A 9,720-nucleotide genomic window follows, 5' to 3' on the forward strand; every position below is an offset into this window, starting at 1 on the left:
TGAAAATGAAATAGGATTGGAAAGGGCTATGAATTAAACAAATTGAACAACATTATAAACAGATGCCATAATTGACATAAAATTGAAAATGAAATAGGATTGGAAAGGGCTATGAATTAAACAAATTGAACAACAGAGGTTATGATTTAAATGATTTAAGGAGAGATTAAGAAAATGCTATTCAATTAATAAAATACTATATAAATTAAAATATTTTTATATAAATTAAATACACCTAAATTTTAAGGAAGAATTAAATAAAATAATTATTTCGAATTTAACTGTGGATCATATATATAATAATTTAATAATAATAATTGATAATTTTTATAAATTAGTGATACTATAATATATAATTTTAGACTAAATCAATTAAGATTTTAAACTCGTAATATATTTTAAAAATATGTATTTAATCGAATAAGTCGGTCAAAATTGATTGTCAACAATATATATTAAAAAAAATTAATTTTATTTATCAACAGAAGTTTATCCATATCAAACTTAATACATAAATATCCTTAAATTGATCATCAGTATTTCTTTGATTGATAATATATTTCATATCTGAAACATTATATAAGACTTGATTTGTTAAACTACTCGACGAGTATATAATTCACATATTTCATTCTTCGATGAATTGTCCTTTACATGTCATTGTCTATGGTATGATCACTACACTTGATATTCATTCAAGAGCGAACGTAAAAATCTTGATAGAATTTGCTTTGTATAGTACTTTACGATGTTCAATTGTCTATTTCATAAATTATAAATTTAGTATTATGCATAATAGCAAAATTATGATTAATAGGAATATTTTAAATAGGTCGACCTCTGAATGTCTTCAAATAAAAAAAAACGACCTTCGGATGTTACTTTTATTAAAAGTAATTAGATTAAGCAAAAAAATATCGATCTCATTAGGTCGGTGTCACATTAAATTGTAAGATAAAAAAAAAAAAAATAGTCATGCTAATTAATAATTCTAACATAAGGAAGTCATTATTTAAAATTAATTTATTTTTGAACTTATATAAAATCGTAATTCGGAGGACGATTTATTTTAAGTTAATTGAAAATATTAATTCATCAATTTTCTGAAAGTCACATATAAATATTTTAATAAAAATTAATTTAATTACATACTATTTAATTTTATCAACTTTCGAAAGTCAATATTATAATTTTTTTGTTTTTTATTTTACACAAAATCTTCTTCGGAAGACAATTTAAATAAAATTAATTTAAAATATTACTCAATTTTGTTTTTACATTAAATAGAGAAAAAATAAAATATTGTTTATATATTGATTTATTTAATACCGACATCAAGAGGTCAATTTTTATTGTAGTTCATTTTTTGAGAAAAAATCCGACCTTCAAAGATCGCTATTTGATTTTTTCATAAAAACCGACTCCTTGCGATTGATTTTCTAAAAAAAATATTTTTTATTCTTTTTAACCATACCAATCTTCGAAAGTCGAAAATTACCGACTTTTATTTGTGAACGGTATTTACTATTTTTTTTGTAGTGTTCTCATATTAATATAAAAAAAAATCTTAAATATTCATATAAAAATTTAAGAGAAATGTCAAATGAAATGTTTTAATATTTTAGCAAAATAATGTATATATTTGTTGGTTAGTCGGTACAAAATTATTTTTTTCCTCCAATTAAGTTGTTTATTCTATTCATGTTCTCAACTATATTGATTATTTTCATATTCTCTATTAAAAAAATCAATTAGATTTTTCATCTTTCACTATAATTTGTGTTTTTTTAATTATTTTTAACTTAATATGTATTTGTGTCCACTTCCACTTTCAACCTTCATAATTCTTAATTTTATTTTTACTAATGCGTTGATTACACAATAAAGAAGAAGAAAAAATATAAAAAGAAATAGTGAGATTGTTATTGATGCCAATGTTTGAAATGATTTCGTAGACAAGGGTAATTCAAGGGAGTGAGTTTTAAATATTATTATTGGAGAAATAATTGTTTGTGATAGAGCAAAAGGAATTCAGAGTTACAAGGGCAAAAAAATTAAACAAAACTTTCTAGAAGGCAATAAAAAATAAGGTTCAAATTAGAAAAGGACAATATTTAAACGGAAAGTGTAATAACATGAAAGGTCAATTTTGGAAATTTTGAATATTTATTTAACTCGAGTTAATTAATCGATAATTCATAAACTAAAGCGATCACTTAATAATATTCTATACGACTTGGCCAATGGGTTAAAGTGAATTAAATGGGTCATAACTGAATAAGAAAAAGAATCAAAAAAAGAAAGAGGCAGAGTGTTTCGGCATTGCGAATTTCGAGCTGCTTCAAGTACTGCATCAAGCGCTCTACGTATTTTTGTTAATTTCTGCATATGAATGTGTGTGAAAATAATATTGTAATAAGTAGGAGGAGAAGGATTTGCTTCGTATGTTTCTGGATCAGTATGTATTCCTTTTCTTTTTGTTTTTTCAACCCTTAATTCTTTATCAATGTTAGATTTCTATTAAGGGAGTGAAGTGGTGATTGGCCAATGATTCCTTTTTTTTAGAAGTTACAATTTAAGAATTTAGAATGGGTGTACATCATATCACTATAAGTGGATTAGGTTGTTTGATGCGTGTAATTTTAGTTTTAGTTTATTTTCTTTATTATGGTAAGTTTGATCAAAGTTTTAATATATTGGTTGGCTGATTTGAGCATAGATAATTTGATGGGTACTGTGATATACCATGGTTTCACGGTATTTTTAATATTTTTTCCTTAAGTTTAGTGTGTCCAAAAGCCTTTTCGTGCTAATTTTTATGTAAGTTTCTCTTTATTTGCAGGAAATCTATCTAAAAGATGAATGCGGGGGGTTTTTGAGCAAGAAATACAGAAAAGTACCACCTACGGAGTTTGTGGCGGTTAGTCGTGCTCGTGACGGTCCGTAGGTGGCATCGTAGTTCAGCTGCTGAAGGAAGATGGGGAATTCTGACCAAGTGTGGGGTTACGGAGTGAGTGACGGACCATCGTAGACATGACGGTCCGTCCTGCTGGTTCGTCATGAAAATCAGAGAAATAGTCCGAGTACCCAAATTCCAAGAGTTCAAGTGTTTTGGAACGGAGACCCTCGACGGACCGTTGTGCCTGTAACGATCCGTCATACCTAGGGTAATGAAGAGAGCAGCAGAAGAAATTGCACAAGTATGGGACGACGAAGTCCATGATGGTCCGTCATGACCACGACGATCCATCGCTAGGTCCGTCGATCCAGCCGCGTTTTGACAGATTTCCAGTAAATAGAGTCCTTATTTAATTAGGTTTTTATTTTTTATAAATAATTCAAAAAATCTCGTTTTTGAGGTTAGACTCTTGATTATTTTTTAGACTCTTTGTGAGACTCTTGATTATTTTTTAGACTCTTTGTGAGATTTCTTGATTATTTTGAGACTCTTGAATATTTTTAGACTTTTGTAATTGATTGTTGGTGACTTTTGCTGATTAATCAAGTGAACTTTTGGATTTTATTCTTTCTCATTGAAGTAAGTGCATGAATTCTTATATTACATATTTGAATATTGTGATTATGACTATGGGTAACTAAACTCCATAACTAGGGTTGTGGGAACCATAGGTGAATAATGAGGTAAAACCTAACTAAAATAACAATTCTAGAATAGTGTCTTGCATGTATTGATAATTCTTTCGCTTAGAAGTCTTTTTAACGGATGACCAACGTTAGAACTCGCCTTAATGCTACTTGCCAGACCAAGGAGGTAGATAATAGGAAAAGAATTATCAACATAGATTTAGTGTATACTATCTAATAGGCTAGTATTGATTGGTACGGGGTAATAACTTAGTCAAATATCGAATACGATGCTTAATATGAGGTAAATGTAAGGGTTAGTTTAGCAACACTCGTAGCCGGACCAAGGTGCAGAGTGAAATTTTCTAGATGCCGGACCAAGAATTTAGAAATACATAACTTATCACTTTGCATGCAAAGATACTAGAAAAAAAATAGTTATAGTTAGAATTATCAAGTTATGGACCTGTGGGGAACACGTAAACCCTAGTTACTTTTATTAATTGATTAAACTCCAACATTTGAAGCTGTTAGTTGTCTCTTTTAAATTCGCTTGTTATTTTCATCTATTTAGAAATAGAAAACCTCCCTTTTATCATTTTTGCTTTCCAAGGAAATAATTGACTGAACAATAGTAATAATATATTGAAGTTAAGTCTAAACTATTTTCCTCGTGGGAACGATCCCAACCTCATTAGTTGGGTTATTTACTTGACACGACCACTTTACTTCTTATTTGAGAAGTAAGTTTGAGCGTATCAAATTTTGGCGCCGCTGCCAGGGAAAGTAGCTTTTAGATTAACTTAAACTTATTATTATAGTTTAGTCAATATTTTCTTGATTTTACCTTGTTTTATTGTTTTTGATTCTTGCAGAATCATCCTCATTGTATGCCAAATACACTTAGAGGAAGAGAACCCTTGTTTCTCTATGATCACGAATTAGAGCATACGCTGTGCAACATGAATCGAAACTTGGGAATTAATGATGATGATCCAAACCAGAACATCCCAGATCCGGTTGATGTTCATGGTCAGTTGTTATCCGATGCTCCGGGTGAACACCAACAGAGGGGACAAAATCCCGCTCTACAGCCCCAAGAATACTACAGAGGCTATGATAATATAGCAGACTTCGATGTGCCACTTGTCTTGCCCCCTTTACCACAAGGTCACACCTTTGTGGTAACTAGTAGCCTGATGCAAATGTTCACTGCCAGAGGTTTGTTTTCAAGGCTACCTTCTGAGGATCCACATGCCTATATAGCTAAGGTTAGGGCAGTGTGTAAAAGTTGTGTAGGGAGGCCTGACTTGAACTTGGATGTAATAGGGCTAAGAGTGTTTCCTTTCTCACTGACGGGAGAGGCTGCTATATGGTTCACTGAGAACTGAGCTTGGGTTGATACTAAAACATGTCACTGGGGGGTAGAAAAGATAAATGCAGTTAACTACTAGTCTAAACCACCACCACCTAATGATGAATGTTATTATGCGGAAGATTCCTATGCGGTAAATGAGCAGACGGGGGGGTTTCCGACCGAGTATCCAAGGCTCAAATCAGGATAATTGGCGCCAAGGTCAAGGGAACCAAGGTCGAAACTATGGTAACTATAACCGTGAGGGTCATTATGTCCGAGATAGAAACTACAACCGCGACAACAACTTCAACAGGGGTAACTACGGTAACAGAAATGATAAGAATAGGTCCTATGTCCTTCCTCAAAATCGTGATGTTACTCCTAAGGATGGTGGATATAGTATGGCACGAGTTGAGGATATGTTGCACAAAATGATGAGGAGGTTCGATGCTAGTGATAAGCACATTAAAAAGTTAAGGAGTGATTAGCGGGTATTGGGCAAAAAGTCGATACACATGCAATATCGATTAAGTAGATCGAGTTGCAAATAGCCCAATTATCTGGGACTGTGAACACACGGAAATCGGGCACTCTTCTTAGCAACAGTGACCAAAAATCAAAAAATGATGCACATTATATGGCAATCACTACTCGAGGTGGTAAGCAAACCATTGACCCACCTATGCCGTCAAATAAGGAAAATGTGAGAAAGGATAATAATAAGGTGGTAGAGGGTAGTGGTGAAGCAGAAGATAGCACTGGAAAAGATGTAGAAGTCCCTATAAAGGTAATTCTCATGCCTATACCACCACCCTTTCCTCAGAGATTAGTGAAAAAGACCGAGGATGTTAAATATCGGCGTTTTATAACAATGCTGAAGTAGCTTTCTATCAATGTCCCTTTGGTAGAAGCTCTAGAACAAATGCCCGGTTATGCCAAGTTTATGAAAAATATGGTTACAAAGAAAAGACCGGTCCTTTCGAGGAAGATGATAGATAGCAGCATTATAGTGCTATTGCTACAAGATCTCTCGTACAAAAGAAAGAAGATCCGAGTGCATTCACTATTCCTTGTACAGTCGGGTCATTACATTTTGCGAAAGCATTATGTGATCTGGGGGAAAGCATGGATCTCATGCCCTCTCGATTTACAAGAAGTTGGGTTTGGGTGACCCAAAGCCCACTGCGATGCGGCTACTGATGGTTGATCGAACAGTGAAAAGGTCTATAGGGATACTCCACGGTGTGCTAGTAAAAGTGGAGTCGTTCATATTTCCGACAGATTTTGTTATTCTTGATTGTGAAGTCGATTTTGAAGTGCCTATTATTCTTGGGAGGCCATTCCTTGCTAAGGGTAGAGCCTTAGTTGATATGAAAAAGGGGCAGATGAAATTTCGGTTGAACAATGAAAGAAGCGACCTTCAACATTTGTAGGTTTATGAGGCAGAGTGGTGAGCTCCAATTGGTATCTGCCATATCCCACAAAGAAAAGATGGAGAAGGATAATGAACTAAAAAGTAAAAGATGAGAGTTTATGGTTGGGGATTTGGTGCTTTTAGACAGTTCTAGGTTGCGTTTGCTTCCGGGCAAGCTCAAGTCCAAACTGACTGGCCCTTACTTGATTACAGAGGTAGTGGGTTCAGGGGAACCGGACCACCAACTTGCTGATCGTTGGCGCTTTGCGCCCCAGGTTTGCTTCACCTACCACTCTTGTATTTCAATTTTTTTTATGCATTAGGGACAACTGCATGTCTTTTTGTTGGGGGTGGGGTAAATGGAAAGTGAGTGTTAGGGTGAAGTATGAGTAGCCCAATTCACTATGCTCTTTTGGAGTTTTCTTGCCTGTGTTCTTTTTCCCCAAGAGACTGATTATTTTTTTTGTTGAACCGGCATGTCTATATCTTGTGTACATTTTTTAATTCTGAAGCATGATGGCTAAAATGATATCCTGATAAAATGAAAACGATGCATGACTAGGCATAGTAATTGATAAATGTGTGGCTCTAAGCATGGCATAGAGGTACACCACCGCATGACCCTAAGTCCAAAATTCGAACTAGATGTCTGATAATCTGGTAGAGTAATGAGATGTCAAGTGAGTGTGAGGAAGATTCGATTAGTCCACTATTTGTACTGAGCTAGAACTTGCCTTGTTAGTCCTGCTAAAAGTAAGCTGTAATAGACAATTAGGAAAGGATCATAGGCCCTTGTTCAATATAGACCATTTTTAGCCTAAATAAAAGAAAACCAAATGAAATTAATCCTTCTTTGATCCAAATGATTTGAGCTTAAACTAGACCTTTCTTTTTCAGCCCAACTGATCTTTTCTGAGAATAATGTGTTGGTCCTGGTCCCTCCTTGGACATGTGCACCTCAACTTATGCCAAAATCATAAGTTGAGGGTGACTAATGCAGTAAACAACCCTTTTTATGGCCCTGACCCAACTTTGGGTATTGTGTACTTTGACTCATGGCAAAGCCATGAGTTGAGAATGGCTATTATGAGGAATGCTCTGGAAAGTGGAATTAAAAGAACAAAGAGAGAGAAAGAACAAAAGTAAAGTGACTCAAGAATTAGTTGAAAGAAAAGTGAAATAAATAAATAAATAAAAACAAGCAAGAAAAGAAGAGAGTCACTTACACAAATGAAGAAAGAAGGGAAAATAGCAAGGTAAAAGAATATGAAAAATTGGGAGAAATAAAATGCTGAAAAGAGGTATGTTTAGCCGATATGTCAAGGAGGGAAACAAGTCATTAAAGTATACCTAAATATACCCTACCTAACCCTGAGCCTATGTTACAAACTAAGAAAGTCCTATCGTGATCCTAAAAGTTGTATAGCGAACTTAAAGCAGTGAAAATAAGGGCAAGCTTATGGCAATATGTATGAATGAGTGTGAATTTGTTCTGAGAGTGAGTGTTGAAAAGTAATCCTTATATTGAAAAAGAGAAAGGACAAAATATTTGTCATAAATGAAAGCATTGGAAATTGGTAAATGTCAACGTGGGTTCTGGAAAAATTATAGTGAATAGTTTTTAGGAATATTTTAATGTGTAATGATTTATGTACATAGGTGGATGGAAATTAGTAATTAGAATGAGTATCCAGTGGCGTATTGGGGTTTGAATGTTGTGTTCTTTCCGCGGATAGATCATTAAATATTAGATCTATCGTATCATATAAATACCATTTAAATTATGAATATTGGAAAAGAACTGGGACATAACCCTAAGCTTGAAACTTAGGAACTTGATTATAGATTTGGGTGATCTTCTGGACCTAGGTAAACTTATAGTAATATGGATGTTGTTAGTTTTGAAACATTATTGTGAATATGTACTTAAATTGCATTGGTTTGGAAGCTCGACAAAAAGGGAAGACTCAAATCCCGGTGTGATTGATCGGTTATTTGAGGCAAATGGATTTCTAAACCCTTGTTAAGCGTATGAAATTCGTGTATTTCCTTGTGTGATGTTTGAGAATGATTTGGAGGCTTTTTGCTTATTTATTGGTGTTGTATCACAGTTGCATTGTTGTAAATTGTGTCTTGTTGTCAAAATGATTATCTCCTCATTTTTATTTGAGCATATCATTTGCATTGATCTGAGACATGGTTGTGATAAGTGTTATGTGATAATAGGATGTATCATTTTGAGGATCATATCGTGCGCCGTGATGAATATTATATTTCAAAGGACGTATCGTCATCGCGATGGTTAGTATTATCGAGGATCGTATCACACTCCGCGATGGATGCATGGACAAATATGTCCACCATGGGTCCCAAGAGACAATGTGTGTATTTGTATCATAGGTCAGACATGCATCACTGTATTTGACATTGCATTTAGTGGCATTGCACATTTTGATCATTGATGAACTTGAAATTGAGTTTTGTTGATCTTGTAAGTGATTTTCTGTTAAACTTGTGACTGACGAATATTGAGTTGTTATTGAGAATTGTAATTTGTTGGAGTGTTGTTATTGAGCCGGTTGCTTGTGAACTGTTAGGATGAGCTGGTTTTATGCAGGTTGTAGTGTGGAGGTTCAGATAGGGTGTAAGGAGTACCCGTATTTTGTTCTCTTATCTTGTGATTAGAGGTTTGCTTGTTGGGTACCGTGTGGTTTGATACTCACCCCTTGCTTCTACAAATTTTTGTAGGTTACGAGCCTGGATCTTTGTGATACCTTATATTCTCTTCCTTTCTGAGGCATCTTGTGGAGAATTATGAGGTAGTTGTTTGTCATCTCAGCGAACCTTTCTACTCCTGTTTATGACTTTGTTTTTACTTGAAAGACAACTTCATTTTAGACTTGTGTGTTTTATTTCAATTATAGTATTTACATTAGAGGCTTGTGCACGAGACAACCAGTTTTGGGGTTTGAATTAAGTTGAATTATTATTGAACTTTTGTTTTATGTCCACACTTAATTATGACTGAGTTTTAGATTGACTTGTCTTTATGGGATAAGACGAGTGTCATCACATCTATTATTGGATAATGATAAAAAATTGATGCCGTAAAATTATTTATCGCAAGTCATGCGCCTCGTAAGGTGCGTGACATACAATTAAAAATACTTTAAAAAATAAACGTTGTCAATTGAGTGAAATTGGACCGCACTTTTTGACTGAATAAAAGAACTATAGACTCCCTGTTGTTCTTAGTAAGCAAATCAATTGATGGAGACTTTCAAAATATAAAGTATATTTTTTAATTATATCCATGTCTTTTGCTGCCCTTTTTATATATGAGAAAACAAAAATTAATTTGATA

Source organism: Solanum lycopersicum, chromosome 10, assembly GCF_036512215.1.
Source record: "Solanum lycopersicum chromosome 10, SLM_r2.1".
Taxonomy (NCBI): Eukaryota; Viridiplantae; Streptophyta; class Magnoliopsida; order Solanales; family Solanaceae; genus Solanum; species Solanum lycopersicum.